Source organism: Parus major, chromosome 10, assembly GCF_001522545.3.
Source record: "Parus major isolate Abel chromosome 10, Parus_major1.1, whole genome shotgun sequence".
NCBI lineage: Eukaryota > Metazoa > Chordata > Aves > Passeriformes > Paridae > Parus > Parus major.
Window position 1 is genome coordinate 15,547,224 of NC_031779.1, and position 16,235 is coordinate 15,563,458.

Below are 16,235 nucleotides of genomic sequence, written 5' to 3' on the forward strand. Positions count from 1 at the left end.
TCTAATATAGAAAAGGTGGAATTAAAAAGCTAGTTTATTTAGAAATATACTTATTCCTAAAAATGTCTGTTCAGCTCATTTTTAAATTTGATTTCTTATCCCAGGTGAATTACACTGCATTTCTGAATCTCAAGAACTGCCTGTGCCTGATAACAGCTGATCGAAGTACCAGCATAATTCAGTTGTTTTGATTGTAAGATTTTTGTTTGCTGCTTTATTGGACAATGGTGTTTGCAAAAGAAAGGTTAAGAGCACCAGAGCCAGAATTACAGCTCACAGCTGGTGCATGAGACTTACTGTTAGGACAGGACCACGGTCTATAAGGTCAGTGGCAAATGCTACCAGCTAGCAGGAAAGATCAATGTCTGGTTCTGAAAAAAAAAAACAGCAAGGAAAATCTGTGCCAGTGTCCCAGCATGACAAATGAATTGGGCAAATTGAAGATAATCATGATCATTTAATATTCCACAGCTTTACAACTTGATACTCTGTGGACAAAAGATCAGAAGTCTGCTGAATCCAAAGTTTTGAATCTTTGGGTCAATATGCTTCTCATGTCTTCGACGTTTAGTTTAATTTAGGAGGAAACAGTTCTAAGCTAAGATAAGATCTGAGACAAAATTGACGTGGACTCACAACATGGCCTAACATAACAATTTAATCTATCCTGTGCTTCCCCTGAAAGAAGGCTTAATAACTGTGGTATGATTTCACCTGCTGCTTCTAACATTTGCTCATTCTTTTTCCTGAGCAAATTTGGATTATCAGATGGTGAGCAGCTTTGTTCATGGTAGACAAACTTGAATTCATTTAGGATTAATAACAATAGGTTCAATCTTGGATTCAATGGCAGTTCTTAATGAATGGAGTCTTTGGAAGACAAATGTTTGTTTGTGTTAAAAGAGAAATAATTAATTCTCCATTTTTCTGGGTATGAGGTGATTATAGGACATATCACAAAATATTTTCCCTGTGTTTCCAGCCCTGGGTATAAGAACTGCAGGAATGTTCCCCAGGCCCCAGCATTGCAGATATGAGCTATTTTGACCTTGTCATTTCAAAATCCGACGTTTTGCAATGAATTGTTTGGTGTGAGGAAAAAAAAAATGTATCTCTTACTCACAGTACTCTCAGGTCCTCCTGGTGATCTGATGCAGGACAGTGAGGAGAGAGGAAGGTCCGCGATCCATCAGCAGCCGTGGGTCAACACAGGGTTACTCGGATGAAGGAATCAAGGCTTCCTTGATCCAAGGTTAGATCTGGATTTTGGCCCAATCCTCACCACTGTCTTAGACATGGGCATCTTCCAAATTCCTGTGGGAAATCCCACATTCTTCACCACTGACCCTATCTCTTGGGAAGCAGCCGGAGCGCACGCGACCAGCGTGCCCGGCTCGGAGAGGCTGTGCTGCCCAACACCCGGTACCCACTGACCTCAGGAGAAATTAACAGGCTTCAGCAAATGTACCCTGCGGGCAATTTTACCCTGGAAAAACATCGCCCACATTGCTAGAGTTTAGGACAACAAATTAGAGCTTTTAATATGCACTGGCCGCTTTTTTTTTTTCCCCCCCATCCCCACACCATCACCATCCCCCCTCCCAGCCCAGTAACATCCAGTTGCTTAATTCCATTTGAAATCACCCGGGTTAGGCACCTAAATAATCTTGTCCTTCATGCCTGTCAACATCTTGAGGCACCTAACCACCTTTAGAGATGTGGTGTGAAAGCTTGTGAACGATGCAATCGAGGAGGGAAACAAAAGACAAGTATCCCTATTTGCTGCCCAAGAATCCACAAAGAATGCTGCTTCAGCTCTGCTCTGATTTCTAATTAGATTATGAGTGATGTAGGACTCTGAAGCCAAGCTGGAGTTTGTGCTAGCACTTTGCATGTATGAATGACAAAGGGACACCACTTTCATATTGATTTAAGCAAGCCAGTGGAAGAATGTTTAAACATCAAGTGCTTGATGTCCCAGTTTGCCAGAGCACCTGGAAATATCAAATTAATTCCAGGTGTTCTGCCATTAAGACAGGCTTGCTGCTTTTACGGCCACACATACAAAATGTGGCTCCCAGTTCCACAAATAAAACCAGAATGGTTTCTGCTCCTAATGCCTCGATAACTCCGACATATTGCAAGTTCTGGAAAGAATTTTAATCTACACAGTTTTTTTTTTAAATGGGGAGGGGAGCGAGGGGGGAAAGATTTTAAATATGCTGCATACAATTTGTGATGGTCATCTCTAAAATGCAGCTCCATTATCCTTTTCCATTTGGAATGAATGAGGCTAATTAATTTCAGGCCATACTTGATGAGGTCAGCACCATACGAAGGGTGCGTGCTAGACATTGCTAATCTCTTTCAGCTGAGAGTGATGAATTAAAGATGAAGCATTCCTTTGCAGGCCTAATTTAGAATGTATATCAAAAACCTACAGCAAATAATACTATACCCTACAACAAAGGAAAACTTGTTCTCTCAGGCTCCCATGTAGGGTTGATTTTAAAGGCATTTTCATTTCGCTTTGGAATTCCAGCTGTGGATGGGTGAAACAGTTCAGAAAATTCAAGCTTTCTCTCTTTCTATTGCTTTTATGGACAAAAGTAGGCAGGGGGGCTAAGGGGAGAGAGAAACTGGTCCGTGTTTGATCCTGTATATCCTGTGATTCTGACTGTACGCTCGGCATTTAGGAAACCAAGTACCTGTGACGTGACACCCCCCGCAGCCCACACTCACATTTTACTGCTGGCCTGTTTTAAGTCTGAGGGGAAAGCAGTCAAGAGCCCCTTTTGGTTCAGCATCATCCCAAGAATGTTTTGTTGGACGTTGCAGGCTGGAAGCAGGATGGGTCCAGCAGTTCTGCTGGGTCACCCAGCCAGGACAGGAGCTTCCAAGCTCTCACAGAGCTGTAATTCACCCTAGGGATAAACACCTCCCTACGCGGAAAGGTCCCATCACATCTAGAAGTGCACAAGGCAGAACTGAATGGAACAAATCACTGTGAAAGCAACCATGTCTGGGAGCAGGACAAATTGCTACACAGCTCCCAAACTGGCTGGAGTTGAGGCTCAGCCAAGCTTTGCCACCTTTTCCTCAAGGCAAAGCCACCCACAAAGTCCATAGGGGTTTTCCCCACAGTGAGGGACTGCAGGATTTGGCCCTGTGGGCAGCAAGAAGCTGAATTGTCATTATGGTAAAGCAGAGATTTAGGAAATCTTAACACAGACTCGGAAGGAGACTGCAAACAATAGACCACCATCTTCCCCACCACTTCTCTGCTCAATACCTGGCACTTTCTTGGAATTCTTGACAGGTTGCTGCAGCGAGTCGAAGTTCCCAACTGGTGGCCATAAGCGGCTGCCGTCTTTGTATCCCAGTAGTCCTCATTAGAACAAAGCTGCTTCGAATTAAATCCAATCTACATGCCGAATCAATCTTTCAACCCTTTGATTGCTTCTGAAAATATTTATACTTCTTAATAATGCACATTTTGTCCCAAAGCCTGTGATTAAACCCAGACAAGGTCCGGAGAAGCCTGAAGTATATGTGGAAGGGGTTATTTTGGACAGGAAAAGAAAGATAAAGACACAGGTTTTTCCTATTGTGAAACCATTAGAGTGTATAAATCTAGCAATTGCAGTTGTATAAGCATCAGAGTGGGGTTGTAATAAATACAGATTGGAGTATTATAGTAACCAAATGGAGTTTATGGATTATGTTCACTAGTTCATATTTCTCAGCTACTACAACCTAACTAGCTTCATGCTGCACTCACCTCTGTTAATATTCCCTATTAATATTCTCTTTACGTGTTTGGGGGGGGAAAAAAAAGTTAGGATTCAACTGCTGCTCTGTGTAAAACAAATATGTTTAAAGAATCATGCCCTCCAAAGAAAAAAAATAAACATGGGGATGCTGCAAAGCGACTGTGTTCGAAGGGCACAGGCTGTGGCTGGCTGAAATCGGCCCCATTCTGCTGAAAGTTAATAACTTCCATCTGAGTGGAATCTGGTCCTAGTGCAGGGCATTCACTGCATAAAAATTGGGGTGTAAAAATGAAGAAAATAACTTCTGCTACCCCTTATCCTGGTAAATTTTTAGGGTGGTAAATAATAAGCTTTGGCTGGAGATGAGAAACGCACAAAGGCTTTGAAACTGTGCTGTGTGGTAAGCAGTGTATTATTCCCTTCTCAAAAAGCAGCATGCAGCACAGGTGAGATATGTGGAGATGAAGGGAAGGATGCATTCCTTGGCTAAGAAGTAACCCAGATAGGGCCAGATCCTCCAGAGTGGGGACCTGCCATCGATTAAAAAGGTGGTGGTGGTGGCTGGGGACGCAGATCAGATAAAGGCTCTGTACCTGTCTCCCTCCCTAAACACAAATGACTGCCCTTGTCTCTAATAAAAGGGAAAAATTGACGTTGGAAAACACGCCATGATAAATCTCCTTGGATAAAGTATGCAGTGCCTGGGTGGGAGGGAAAGAAATCCTAGAAAGTAAAAGTATGTAATGCTTATTTAATATCATTGTCTTCAGCAGCATCAGATGGTAAATGCAGGTAATATTCTTCAGGAGTGGGCTGGTAAATGCTTGTGGTAGTTTTGTTTGTGACAGTTTCCTTTTTCATAAAGGAGAGAAAGAAATAATTCTCAGTTAAAATATTATTCATTGACTCTTTCATCACATAGTTCATTACATTAAGCTGTAATTTCCTAAATATGTTGGGGGGTGGTATTATTATTGTACATATATCCTGAGTCATGATGGCTGTTTTGCATCAATGTATTATTTGGATGCTCAGTCCTTAAGGTAGAGAGAAGGGGGTGAGGGGTGTTGATCAGCACCATAAATAAGGAGAGAGCACAGATTGAAAAAACCCCTCGTAAATAGGGATGGAACCAAAATCTAATGGCATTTTGGATCAGGCCCCCAGCAGAACTCTGTATTAAATAACCAGCATTTTCTGACTATCTTCTATTGTTTGACAACCCAGGTTTCGCACTGAACTTGGAGTTAAATTCTGAACAGAAGGTTTTTGTATAGAAACTTTAAATCATATCCCTTCATGAACACACACACACCATCGAGGATATTGTCTTATTAAAGAGTTTAAGCCTAAAGGTGTATGCCTACTTTTAAAAGAAATTTTCTGATTGTAGATAACTGCTCAATTTGATTTAGTGTCCAATGATAGTGATGGGGTTGATAACTGAGCATTCATCGGTAATTCATCTTGTGCTAGTAGAAATTTACAGCAAAGCAGTGCTTTCCCAACACTGACAAGTCCTATTAATCTTCTTCAGACACATTTCAATAGGTGTCTCCATCTGTGCCCAACATCTAAACACTCTGGCATCACTGGGGACTTGGAGACACCTTCATTTCAGGTTACACTAGTGAAAATGTGATACTAGATTGTACTCTATTTTTAACCTAATTCTCTCTTTTCATTCAATTAGCCTTTCTTGCCTGCATTTTTCTACTCATGTGTAACATCCTTTTCCCAGGAATAGCTTAAAAATGAGATTTAGTTACTTAAAGAGACAGAATCTGCCAGGGCAAGAGCGACCAAGAGCTTAGTACAGAGAAGCAGAATAACAAAGCTCAGGGACACGGTGTGGAGACCGAATTGCCAGTCACCAAACGCGTCCTGAGCAGCATGCCCACAACATTCCCCTCCTGATGCACCTCTTGCAGGCACCACTGGGTCAGGACAGCTCTGAAACTAAACACCCCAAAACTGAAAACAACTGCAGGATGTTTGGGTGTTGAAATTCCCCAACACCTCTGTCTGCTCATGCTGCACAGGGATCCCCACCATCCATCCACACTTCGCTTTACATATACAACTAATGCACGAACAAACACAGAGCAGTCAAATTACAGCAATAACATTTATGGCTGGATTATGTTCCAACTTCCTCACTTATTATTAAAAGCGAGTAAATTGTGAAGCACATGGAAGAGGTAGGGTGCAAATGCAGGCGAATTTCCACTCTGAACCAAATGTTGTTTTTTCACTTTCAAAGCTGCGATGAGTTTGCGAGCAGACGCAGCACAGCTTTAAAGCTTACTCATTCAAAAATGTGTGTTTGGGTTCCTTTTTTTTTTTTTTTCTCCCCTCCTTGCTCCATTTACGTTTGCCTTTCAAAGAGGAGCAGATGCACACCATTTGGGTTTGGGTGGCTCCTACTTGCTCTGAACTTTCTTCTGAAAAGAGCAAACCGTGAGCCGTGCGTCTGCTCCGCGCCTCAGAGGCAGTTTCAAACTTTGTTTCTGGCTTTATGAAGTTCTCTCGTGAGTCGTATTATAGATCTAAATGACCTTATTGTAGGTGGCAAGTTTAAATGTGCCATATTAATAACTTGTTATCCAAGACAAATTAAGTCCTTATGTGTCAAAAGCACTCTGTTCTGGATTACCTACAAGACAAGTATTTATTGAATAAACGTTGGATCCAATTTCATTTTAATGTGACTGACTGTATGCTGCAGCCCCTTAGAACGAGATAAAAACACTCAAACCTACAACTGTGTTGCAACATTACACCTAACTTGTCTATTTCTATTATTGTCTTTTTAACATGGGATCTCAAAAGTGTTTGGGGGGTTTAAGGATTTATTATTATTATTGTTGTTATTATTTTTTCTGCAGAGCAAGGAGAGAGATAGAAAAAAAGACTGGCATTCAGCCTAAAGAGAAATCATTGAAACAAATTAATCCTATGCCGTTTAAATTGACATGGTAATCCATCATCAGCAAAGGGAAACTCTGAAAGCAATCTAGAATCTGCAGTGTTCTTTCACTGGCCCTCAGGCACAAAGACAGATAGTAAAAGAGGAAAGGGGGAAAAAAAATCATAAAAGTTAGCAGCACCTTAGCATAGGGAAGGGCTAGAGAAAGCAGCTTTCACTTTTTTCTGCTTCCAAGCACCCAGCTCAGAAAGCAGCTCTGATTAACCTTCAGTCACTGCCTGCTAACATTTACTTGTGTGTCAGATCATCTTCAGCTGCTGGGATAGGAGTTATTTCAAATAGTGCAGAGCCCCCGTCCTGTATAAACTCCACCATTGAAAACTCTGCCTAACATCAACTTGGGCATTTCTGCTTACAGAGGGCCTTTTATTAGCCTAAACTTGATCATTCCAAATGGACAATAAATTCTATCTGCACAGTCCTGGAGAAAAGAGCTGTACTATCCTTGGGAGTTTAACAGCCAGGATTTTCATAGAGCTAGCATGAAAAATACTGGGGGGGTTTATTTGGGTTTGCGCTCCAGGTATTATTTTTTGTCTATCCCCTGCTTTCTCAGTGGGGCTATCCACCACAATATATGTTTCCCAAGAGATTTTTTCAAGCTAGTTTTAAATATCTAAAGTGATGAGACTTTGTGCACCTTTAAAATTTTATTAGACTTATGGTCAGAAGAAAACATAAACCTCTTGGGCCTTGAAAGCCCATTGCAATACAGCCATTATCCCTATAATGTCAACAGAGCCACAAAATTCTCTAGAAATAAACCTTTTAAGAACAGCTTTCTCTGCTTCATGTTTTCTTTTAAGGTCAGTGGTGCATCACTTTTTTGGAAAATGTTTCCCCTCTCTGGCCACGTTTAGCAATGTGAAATAGAATGTATATTACTAAATGAATAGGTTTAATTTTAGACACTGAAAAAATAAATAGAAGAAGAGAGCCAGGGCAGGAATAATACCTTTCAGTTAGAAACAGACATAGTAGAAAGAAAAAGTCAGAACTTTAGTGCCAGGGGCAAAGGGGTGAAAGGCTGGCTAATATGAACCATATCCAACATCTGCCCTATTTTAATTTAGCAGGGATAAAGTTTCTTCTTTTTTATTATTAAGAAAACTTTATGTGGCAGAGAAACCCATGAGCTATGTTATCAAAACTGTTTTATTGTCACACTGAAACTTAGAACTATTAAGAATTGGCGGGGCAAAGAGATAAAAACTCCCCTTCTCTCTCCTTTTATACTCTGTGACAAGCCTGGGCTCAGGTCCTGCTGACTGGGATGTCCTTTTCATGTCTTTATAAAGTACTGCACTTGGGGCTGTAATATAAAGGGGAGGTTAATTGTTCAGGATGGGTCCAAATGATTGATTCTCCATGTTAAAAAAAAAATAAAAAAAAAAAAAAAAATGAAAAATCTGAATATTTAAAACAAAATCCTGCCTCGGTGGTCGCCCTCGGAGGTGAGCGATGGTTGTGGTGCACAAGTGTAAAGAAGAGCTGGACTGGGGACCTGTGTGAGAAACAGCCCAAATTTCCAGGCTGGAACATGATCTCATTCCATCTAAAAGTTTTCCACCTCGATAGTGCAAATTCCACTATAAAATAACAAAGTATACCAAACCACATGTGAGTAGCTGTAGGAGCAAGAGAGCAAATTGGTTTCTGACAAAAGAAGGATGAATACCTTTGGATAATCTAAAGTTAAAATTTGATTGAAAGCATAACATTCCTCTAAGCATCAATATGCTTAGGATCCAAAATATGGTTATTTTATTACCAGTTAATACTTAGATCAAAGCAAAACACTGTAGCTGGAAGGGACGTTCTCTCTGGAAATAAAGTTCCATGTAATTATTTCCTATTAAAAACTAAAACTGGTCTTAGATTCAAAAATTTGGGCTTCCTTACATGTGATATAATGCAAGCTTGTCAAGAAGGAGCAGATGTACCATTTTTCACTGTTTGCTGGTATCTCTTTGATTTAAAGTTTTCGGTTTAGCTTTAACCCTTTGAATGTGAAAGATCCCCATCCAATTTACCTCGATCAGACCAGGGGGACTGTTTTGGATCATACTGACTCATTTCTTATGATAAGAAATTAGGATTTGATATAATCTAACATCATTTTAAATAAAGGCTGCAAATGTAAGGAGGTGAAATCTAAAGAAAATGATATGGCGATGGGTAGGCAGCTGAAAGTTAAATATTAAATTGTAAACAAGGGCTTTACTCTTGGGCAAAACAGCTCATCTTAATTCAATTCAAGACATGGAGTTTAAAATATGCACTCAAAATACTTCCAAGAAAGCTGCAACCTTTCAGAGGAGAGAGATAAGAACGTATTTTAATTATGAGGTTATAAATATGCGATAGATTTAAATATTTTTACCAACTCCTAATGTGCCACGTAACATTGTTCAGATGCAGTTATACATTTATCTGTCTGTCTCTATTCCTGTCCAGGGTTTTGCTTTTATTTTATTCTTTCTCCTTTTTTTTTTCTCCCCTCCTGATAGCTCAATCTCTATTTATGGCATCGCTGAGGCAGGCCCTGGGAAAATAAAAAAAAAAAAAAAAAAAAAAAAAAAATCTATCCTTCTGTATTTATAAACCACCACAGAATAAATAGGGAATGGTTCCTTTTTACAACTGAAGGGCTGGTATTATAAGTAGCAATATGAAATATTTAGACACATTATTGCAAGCTTCCCGGCTGTTTCTGATTCTGCTAATTATTTTTGATCTGTCAGTCAGAAATAAAAAAATAAATAAATAAAACTTTAAAGAGTTCATTAGGACTGCAGAAAGCAAGAAGAGTCAGATATAAGGCAGCAATTATAATTTGGTTTTAACATGTTTTTTTCATTTTTTGCTGACTCCTCAGCTACATTGTTTAGTAGAAGGATGGCTACAATATACTTCTACACTAAAGCCTGTTAAATAGGGAAGAAGCTGAGACATTCAGCTGGGATATTGTTTGCTAGCTCAATTAGTATCCCAAGAATTTGAAAGTACAATAAATGTATCTGAAGATCATATCTAAACATACTTACCAAAAAGTACCCACCTCTCTCAGCAGTTCACATATTTCTGCCTTCTAACTGGGAGGGAAAAAAAAAAAAAAAGAAAAAAAAAGGCAGTTCGATGTGTAGGTTAAGATTGGCGTGTGGCAAGGTTTGTGTGAGATACAAAGAAATCTGTATTTCACTCAACAATTTCATTGCTTAAACATATAGTTTAGAAGCCTCTTTTCCTTAAACATGTGGTTCAATAACATTTTCTTCAAAGGAACAACTCAGTGTGTTAAAAGATTTAAGAACAAAGAATGTGCTGCAAAATGCAAATTCCTCCAGTGTTATAGTGTGTATGCAATTATGTATGTAGGCAGATAGATATAATTTGAGTTATTAACTTTCAACATCAATGATGTACCCTGAATCAATACAATGTAACTACCTATTAAAATATAAACCAGGTGTGTTCCCAGGCAAATACAGTCTGAGAAGCTTTTCTAGATTTTTTTTTTTTCTTTAAAGATTACAGCTCTACTGTGGACAAGAAGCTCAAGAGATTGGTGCTAGTCCTAAAGATGGAGATTGCTTTGCTTTTTGCTGATGGTTCTAGAATGTTTCATTTCCTCCACGTTTGAAGAAAAAAAAAATAATTTAAAAAATAATAAACAATAATGAAATGGTGTGAAGGGGATGAATTGCCTCACAAACATCCGTACATTTACGCACCTCCGGATGCATGGGAAGGAGAAAAATTCCCCTATTTCCATATTTCCTTTGGCTGAAGGGAGGGAATGAAGGGAGCAGAAATCATTTTAAGCCTTGCCCTCCCGTCGGATCGACCCCTCTTGCAAATCCCTTTCTCCTGGCCGCCCTCCCTCGCTCCCCCGAGCACACAGCCCGGCGCAGTTAACCTTGGAGCGGCGCCGGGGAGGGAAGGGTTAATGAAACCCAGCTCTTTACGACCTCCAGGGTCAGACTCTTCCTATCTGCAATCTAAGGAATTAGGTAAGGAGGTTATAAGATTATAGTGAAAGGAGTTATAGGCCCTCGTAGCCTCACACCTGAACATATTGGGCTAATCCACTGGGATTCTTAAAAATCGCTTCAGCTATGGAAAACTGTTAATTAGGCTGGGTCTGTCCCGAGGTTTCCTGTTGCATTAGTGATCCAGCCGAGCTGCCTGCGCTCCATGGGCTCTCATGGAACGCTCTCAGTGCGCCTGTACTTTGTCCCTTCTCCACACATGAAATCAGCATCAGCCCCCTGATTTCGGGGTAAAAAATAAAAACAAAAAAACAACAACAAAAAAATAAAGCTGGGGGAAAATTCAGCCCGAGAGATGAACAAAAGTCAACCCCCTCCGGTCCCTGAGCCCTGGGTGCCCGGCAGGCTATTTGCAGCTGTTTCTAACTTCAGTGTTTGTTTACAGTAGCAAAATTAGCACTTGGAGGAGAAGTGAAAAGCTGTTTTCACATCAGTTTTACTCCTCGGTTCCTAGCTTGGGATGTCTTTCCTCCCTCCCAGCAATCAGCATCATTTAAAGTGCGGTTCAAGCTTTCTCTCGCTGCTCTGACTTAGCTCTCTGCAGTCGCATCCTATTTTCTGCTAAAGACAAATACGCGGAGAGAAGGTAGCATGTGAACACGGGCCAACCATCACGGATTCGAGGCAAAATAATAATAATAATAATCCCGAGCATCCCCACAGAACGTATTTTAACGTCGCATGGCAAAGCCCTGTCCTAGTCCCAGCTTTCTGCCCTTTGGCACTCAGATATTTGCTTGTCTCCAGCAAAGTTTTCTTTAATCCGCCGAGACACCCCAGGGCTGTACCTGAGCCACGGCTAAATTGCTCTCTTCGACCGATAAAATCCTGCAGCAGCAACTCCCCAACTTCAATACTTAAAGCAAGGGCTGATTTTAGTCATTTTGTCATTTGCAGAAATGCTGCATTATTTTATTTTTTTTTTAATTTTTTTTTTATGCCACTTGTGGTCACCCTCGAATGGCAGTAATCTGTAGATTACATATTACGAGCCTTGTCATTACGTGGATAAAACGAGGTGGTTAAACGCTAAAATCCATTTTACTCACCACATTTGCTTGTGGGGAGGGAGGGGGGCGGGAAGGAGAGGGGAGAACAAACTTGTAGGAGAAGGATTTAAACCCCTCGGATGGGAGCTGGATGTGCTGTCAGAGCCCTCTCTGCCTGGTGGCTACACGGGCTGGGGACCCCTCAACTTCACCTCCAAGGCAGGCGCCCGGTTACTCCAGCCCTCTCCCTCGCTTCTGAGCCTTTTGTCCCCATTTTCGTGGTATCTCAGCTTTGCTCCACAGAGGCGACTTTTCTCTGCCTCTCCTGGATTTGCTCTGTAGCATTTCTAGGCTCCTACTCTCCAGCTCTCCCCCCGTTTGCCTCTTTCATCTGTGTCCCTGATCCCTCTCCAGCTGATGTGATTCTTTAGAAATGTGGGTCTTATCCCGTCCCTACCTTTGCCGGCTCTGATTAGATATTATTTTTTCATTGGCTCTGCTACAATGGGTTCCTCCCTTTAATCTCTCGGTATATTTTCCCCCTCCCGGTATAACCAAATCCATGAAATTCACAGCCTCTCTCTTTGACACGACTGGTTCGTCTAATCACTCCATATCGATTTCCCTAACTCTTTTCATCCAGCTGAAGACACATTTTAAAACACTCCAAGCCAGAGTGTGCTCTTTGCTTTATACACACTAATAAAATGATTTACCCTTCTCTCTCTGCTCTCCTCACAGGAGAAAATCGTTCAAGTCGCGGCTATTTGTGTGTGATCAGTAAATATTTAGTGTGGCGACATCCTCAGCTCCTCTCCTGATCAATACGCAACCCAACAGGAGGTGGACTATTGTCCGGGTAGTGACTTGCTGAGATCTCCTTTAGATGAATTCTTTGCCCCCCATACTGTCTGTTATGATTTATCCTCGAAGGTGACCAATAAAGAAAAACTGAGTCTTTAAAAACGTCTGTTTCTAACCTGTTTACCGTGCCATTAAAGCACCTAAGCAAGGAATGGCTTATACATCCCCGTCTCCCACATCCCTGGGATGGGCTGGCACACGCAGAGCGCTGCTGGAAAATGGGGCTCAAAGCGGGCAGCCCCCGCACGGCTGCTCTGCACCCCCGAAAGCCCCGAGCCCCTCTTGCCCGACCCCTCCAGCCAAAGCCCGTCCTCTCTCTGCGCTGCAGTGTCACGGCAAAAGGGCGATTCCCCGCTCGCACCCTGCAGCACCTTCGGGCACAGGGCTCGCTCCACAGCTCAGCCTCAGCCGCTGGGAACGGCGTGGCCAGGGATGGAGGGTGCCCCAGCAACTTCCAGCCCTCCTCCCCCCTCCTCCTCATCGCATCCCGCCGCTCTGCCCGTCCCTGTCCCAGCACCAGGCTGAGGCAGGGCTGGGGGCTCAGGGGGTTTTTGTTTGTTTGTCTGGTTTTTTGTTTGGGGTGCTTTTTTTGAACGACATGGAAAATCTGCAGTGAAGGAAAAAATAATAATAATAATAATAATGGAAATGGAGAAGAGCTTAAAGCCCGTTTCCTGTGGTTAACCATAAAGAGAGCTTTCCCAGAGTGATAAAATGGGCAGCAAGAGAAGTTGGCGTGTGTGTGTGTATGTTTTATCCTGATGTGCTATTTCACCCCTGGGAAAGCCAGTGGCTCCCCTTGCAATTAGCCCAGGAGTGTGCTGTACCCGGTGAGAGGTCCGAGACAGCAGTGCTGCCGTGTGGGTGCCTCCACACAATGGCTACACGGTGATATCTGCATCGTCTGTGTGTGCTCACTCACACCATGTCCTGCAGCCCACAGAGGTGCCCAGATATTTATTTTATTCCCGTGCGTGTGCGTTTGCACCTCAGCTCTAGGTCGAAGGCGTTTATCTCTGCAAATGGACATTGCCTGCACAGGCGCTTCATAAATCCAGGGCTGTGTATTACAGATGTGCGACTGTTATTCAAATGTAAAACCAGCTACATCCACCTGTTAACTTTGTTTAGAAACCACTTTCACTAATGGCTTTTCGCTAACTTATTCAGCCCGTTACTGGAGTATGGGAGGCAATGGAGGGGAAAAATCCATATGAAACCCTGCTCACAGCCTCTCTTCGAGAGGACACTTTCCACACCTTGCCTAGACAGGGCTCCTATAGAGCGCTTATCTCTCGAATATATCTTTATACTAATGCATACTTAATTGGTCTGTCTTGACTGTCCATATAAAACAATTTAATTAGGGTGCTTTCTGCTTTGGAAAGAAAGGAAAAAAAAATCTGCCCAGCATTTATTGTATTTAGCACCAATACAGGCAGAAAATGTTGCACAAGTTTTTGGTTGAAAGAGCACCTATGTGTCCATTGAAGGGCGTTGATCCGAAAAGACAGAGAGGACAAGTAAAATCGATTTGAAGCAACCCTCTCTGTCCCTTTCACACCATTCAGACACTCCATTCCTTCTAAGACAAAGACCCAGCGCCTTGGGAATGCTGGCAAGGGAGAAAAAGGAGGAAAAAAGGAAAAAAGAGGAAAAAAAAGGAAAAAAGCTTCAATCCCCCCAAGCAAAAGGGAGAGCTCTGAAATTCCTTCATATTGCTGTTATTTACCCCCGAAGATATGTTCAACTCCAGGATTTTCTTCAATTCGAGGTCTAACACTGCTGCTGCGAGGAATGTCCCTGGAAGGGGAGGAGGTAATTATGGCTATTAGTGCTGCGAGCCCAGCCGCAACCTTGGTCACTCGCAGGCTTTTAGGGTTAAAATAGCCCTCACCTCTGACCCCTGAGGAGCAAAGTTGTAGCTATTGCCACAAGTTGGGCCAAAGTTTTCAAATCCAGGGCTGGGCAACACCGGAGGGGGCAAACTTCTCCCTGGAATTATTTTTGGTTGGGATTTAAATCATCTTTAGTCTATTTAATTGCCTTTCCCTCCTCCTTTGGCCAAACAATCCCTTTCGGAGAGGTGGGGGGGATTTCAAAATGCCATGCTCTCGCTACCTTTCCCACTGCTCTTTCCATTTAGGTTTAATTTGGCAGATTGTTTTCAAGCATGAAAATGGTTATCATCAAACTGAATTACTGGGTCAGCCTTTCATCCAGAGATCTCAAGAATAAAAAGGGGGGCGGGGTGGGGGGGTCGGTCAGGGGGCTCCCCCCTTTAGGCTTTCCCCGCTATGACCCGTCCAGCTTTACAAAAATAAGAGCATTTGGGGAAGAAATGAAGAAAGGACAAAAAAGCTTGGATTTGTCTCCTGTGCTTTCTGCACACCTTCTCGATCCTCCTCTGCAAGGGGGGATTTTGGAAGGAGGGCCGGGGGGGTGCTCAAACTGAGGAGGGGAAGGAGCCCACAGATGTAAGTACCCCTCTGGCAATAATAAAAATTCATTCAAGTGGGCTATGTCTCCATCTTCCATGTACTGATTAGACTTAACAAGAGTGGAAACTTGTGTAGACCATATTTATGGTATTAACAAGCAGTTAAAAGATTTATCCTTCTTCTGATCAATATTGTTCGTGGCCGGTCCTTCCCCCCCACCCCCCGGGCCCTCCCCGAAGGCTGCAATGACAATCGCCTTCATACTTTTTCATCACCGATCGAGGTGGCAAAACCCTTTTGTAATTTTCATTAGCCCAGTAAACATGCAATTAACATGCAGCACTGTGGTTAACTTAATTCCTGTTTTAAGGCAAGGACAAGCAAGAAATGGAAGAGCGTTTGTTCCATTTGTCAAGTATGACACACTCCCTACCCTAACAGTTTCTTAAAATAAAAGCTCGGCTCCCCACCACCACGACCACCACCCCTCTTTCCAGAAACCCCCCACACTGATACACACACATACACAAAAAGGAGCAGGAATCCATTAGTTGGAGAGTATTCTCCTGCCAAATGCGGTATAATGTATTCCAAATTTTCCCAAGCCCTCACTGTACCGGGGTCCCGTTCCCCCCACTCCCCCCCTCCCATCCCGGGGAAGGGGGCTGACTCGCTGATATTTCTCGTGGGTGAAAGATTCAGCCTTTTCCTAACCGTAATTTTTTTTTTTTTTTTTAATAAAATAAAACTAAACGTGCTTCCCATGACTAAAAGTTGCCATGTTTGTGAAGGGGGTGGGGAAAAATGTCTCCAAGGGTTTCAATTAGCAACAAATGATTATTGCAACGGATTTTTGGTAATGAAAAAATGTGGAGTACCTCTTTCGAGCTGGGATCTCAGGGGCAGTGAGAGAGAGAGAGGGGGGGAGAGGGAGAGAAGGAGAGAGAGAGAAAGAGATTGCTGATTAGCTCGGATTCTTTCCCAACTTGCTTTAGCGTGTGCTTGCGTTCCCTGCCGACCCTACACAGGACACTATATATTTTTTCCCCTTCGGTGCATGTGTTGATAGTCCAGCCTGTAGTTGTTTGCGGTTGGCTTTTTTTTTTTCCTTTTCTTTTTTTTTTTTT

The 16,235-nt window shown here is 42.4% G+C and overlaps 1 long non-coding RNA gene across 16 annotated transcripts in view; it reads right to left on the reverse strand.

Annotated features, from left to right (window-relative positions):
* The window catches only part of LOC107209285, a 36,208-nt gene that overhangs the window by 16,059 nt on the left and 3,914 nt on the right, over nucleotides 1-16,235 (reverse strand). For 8 of the 16 annotated variants that reach the window (XR_004498940.1, XR_004498947.1, XR_004498951.1 and 5 more), the window contains exons 2-5: nucleotides 9,824-9,857; nucleotides 3,293-9,307; nucleotides 1,124-1,314; nucleotides 298-371 (exon numbers count right to left, since the gene is read on the reverse strand). This is a non-coding gene — a long non-coding RNA (uncharacterized LOC107209285). Of the gene's footprint in view, nucleotides 1-297; nucleotides 372-1,123; nucleotides 1,315-3,292; nucleotides 9,308-9,809; nucleotides 9,858-14,399; nucleotides 14,471-16,235 lie in introns of all 16 variants that reach the window. The other 8 variants (XR_004498938.1, XR_004498939.1, XR_004498950.1 and 5 more) reach the window with 7 other exon arrangements.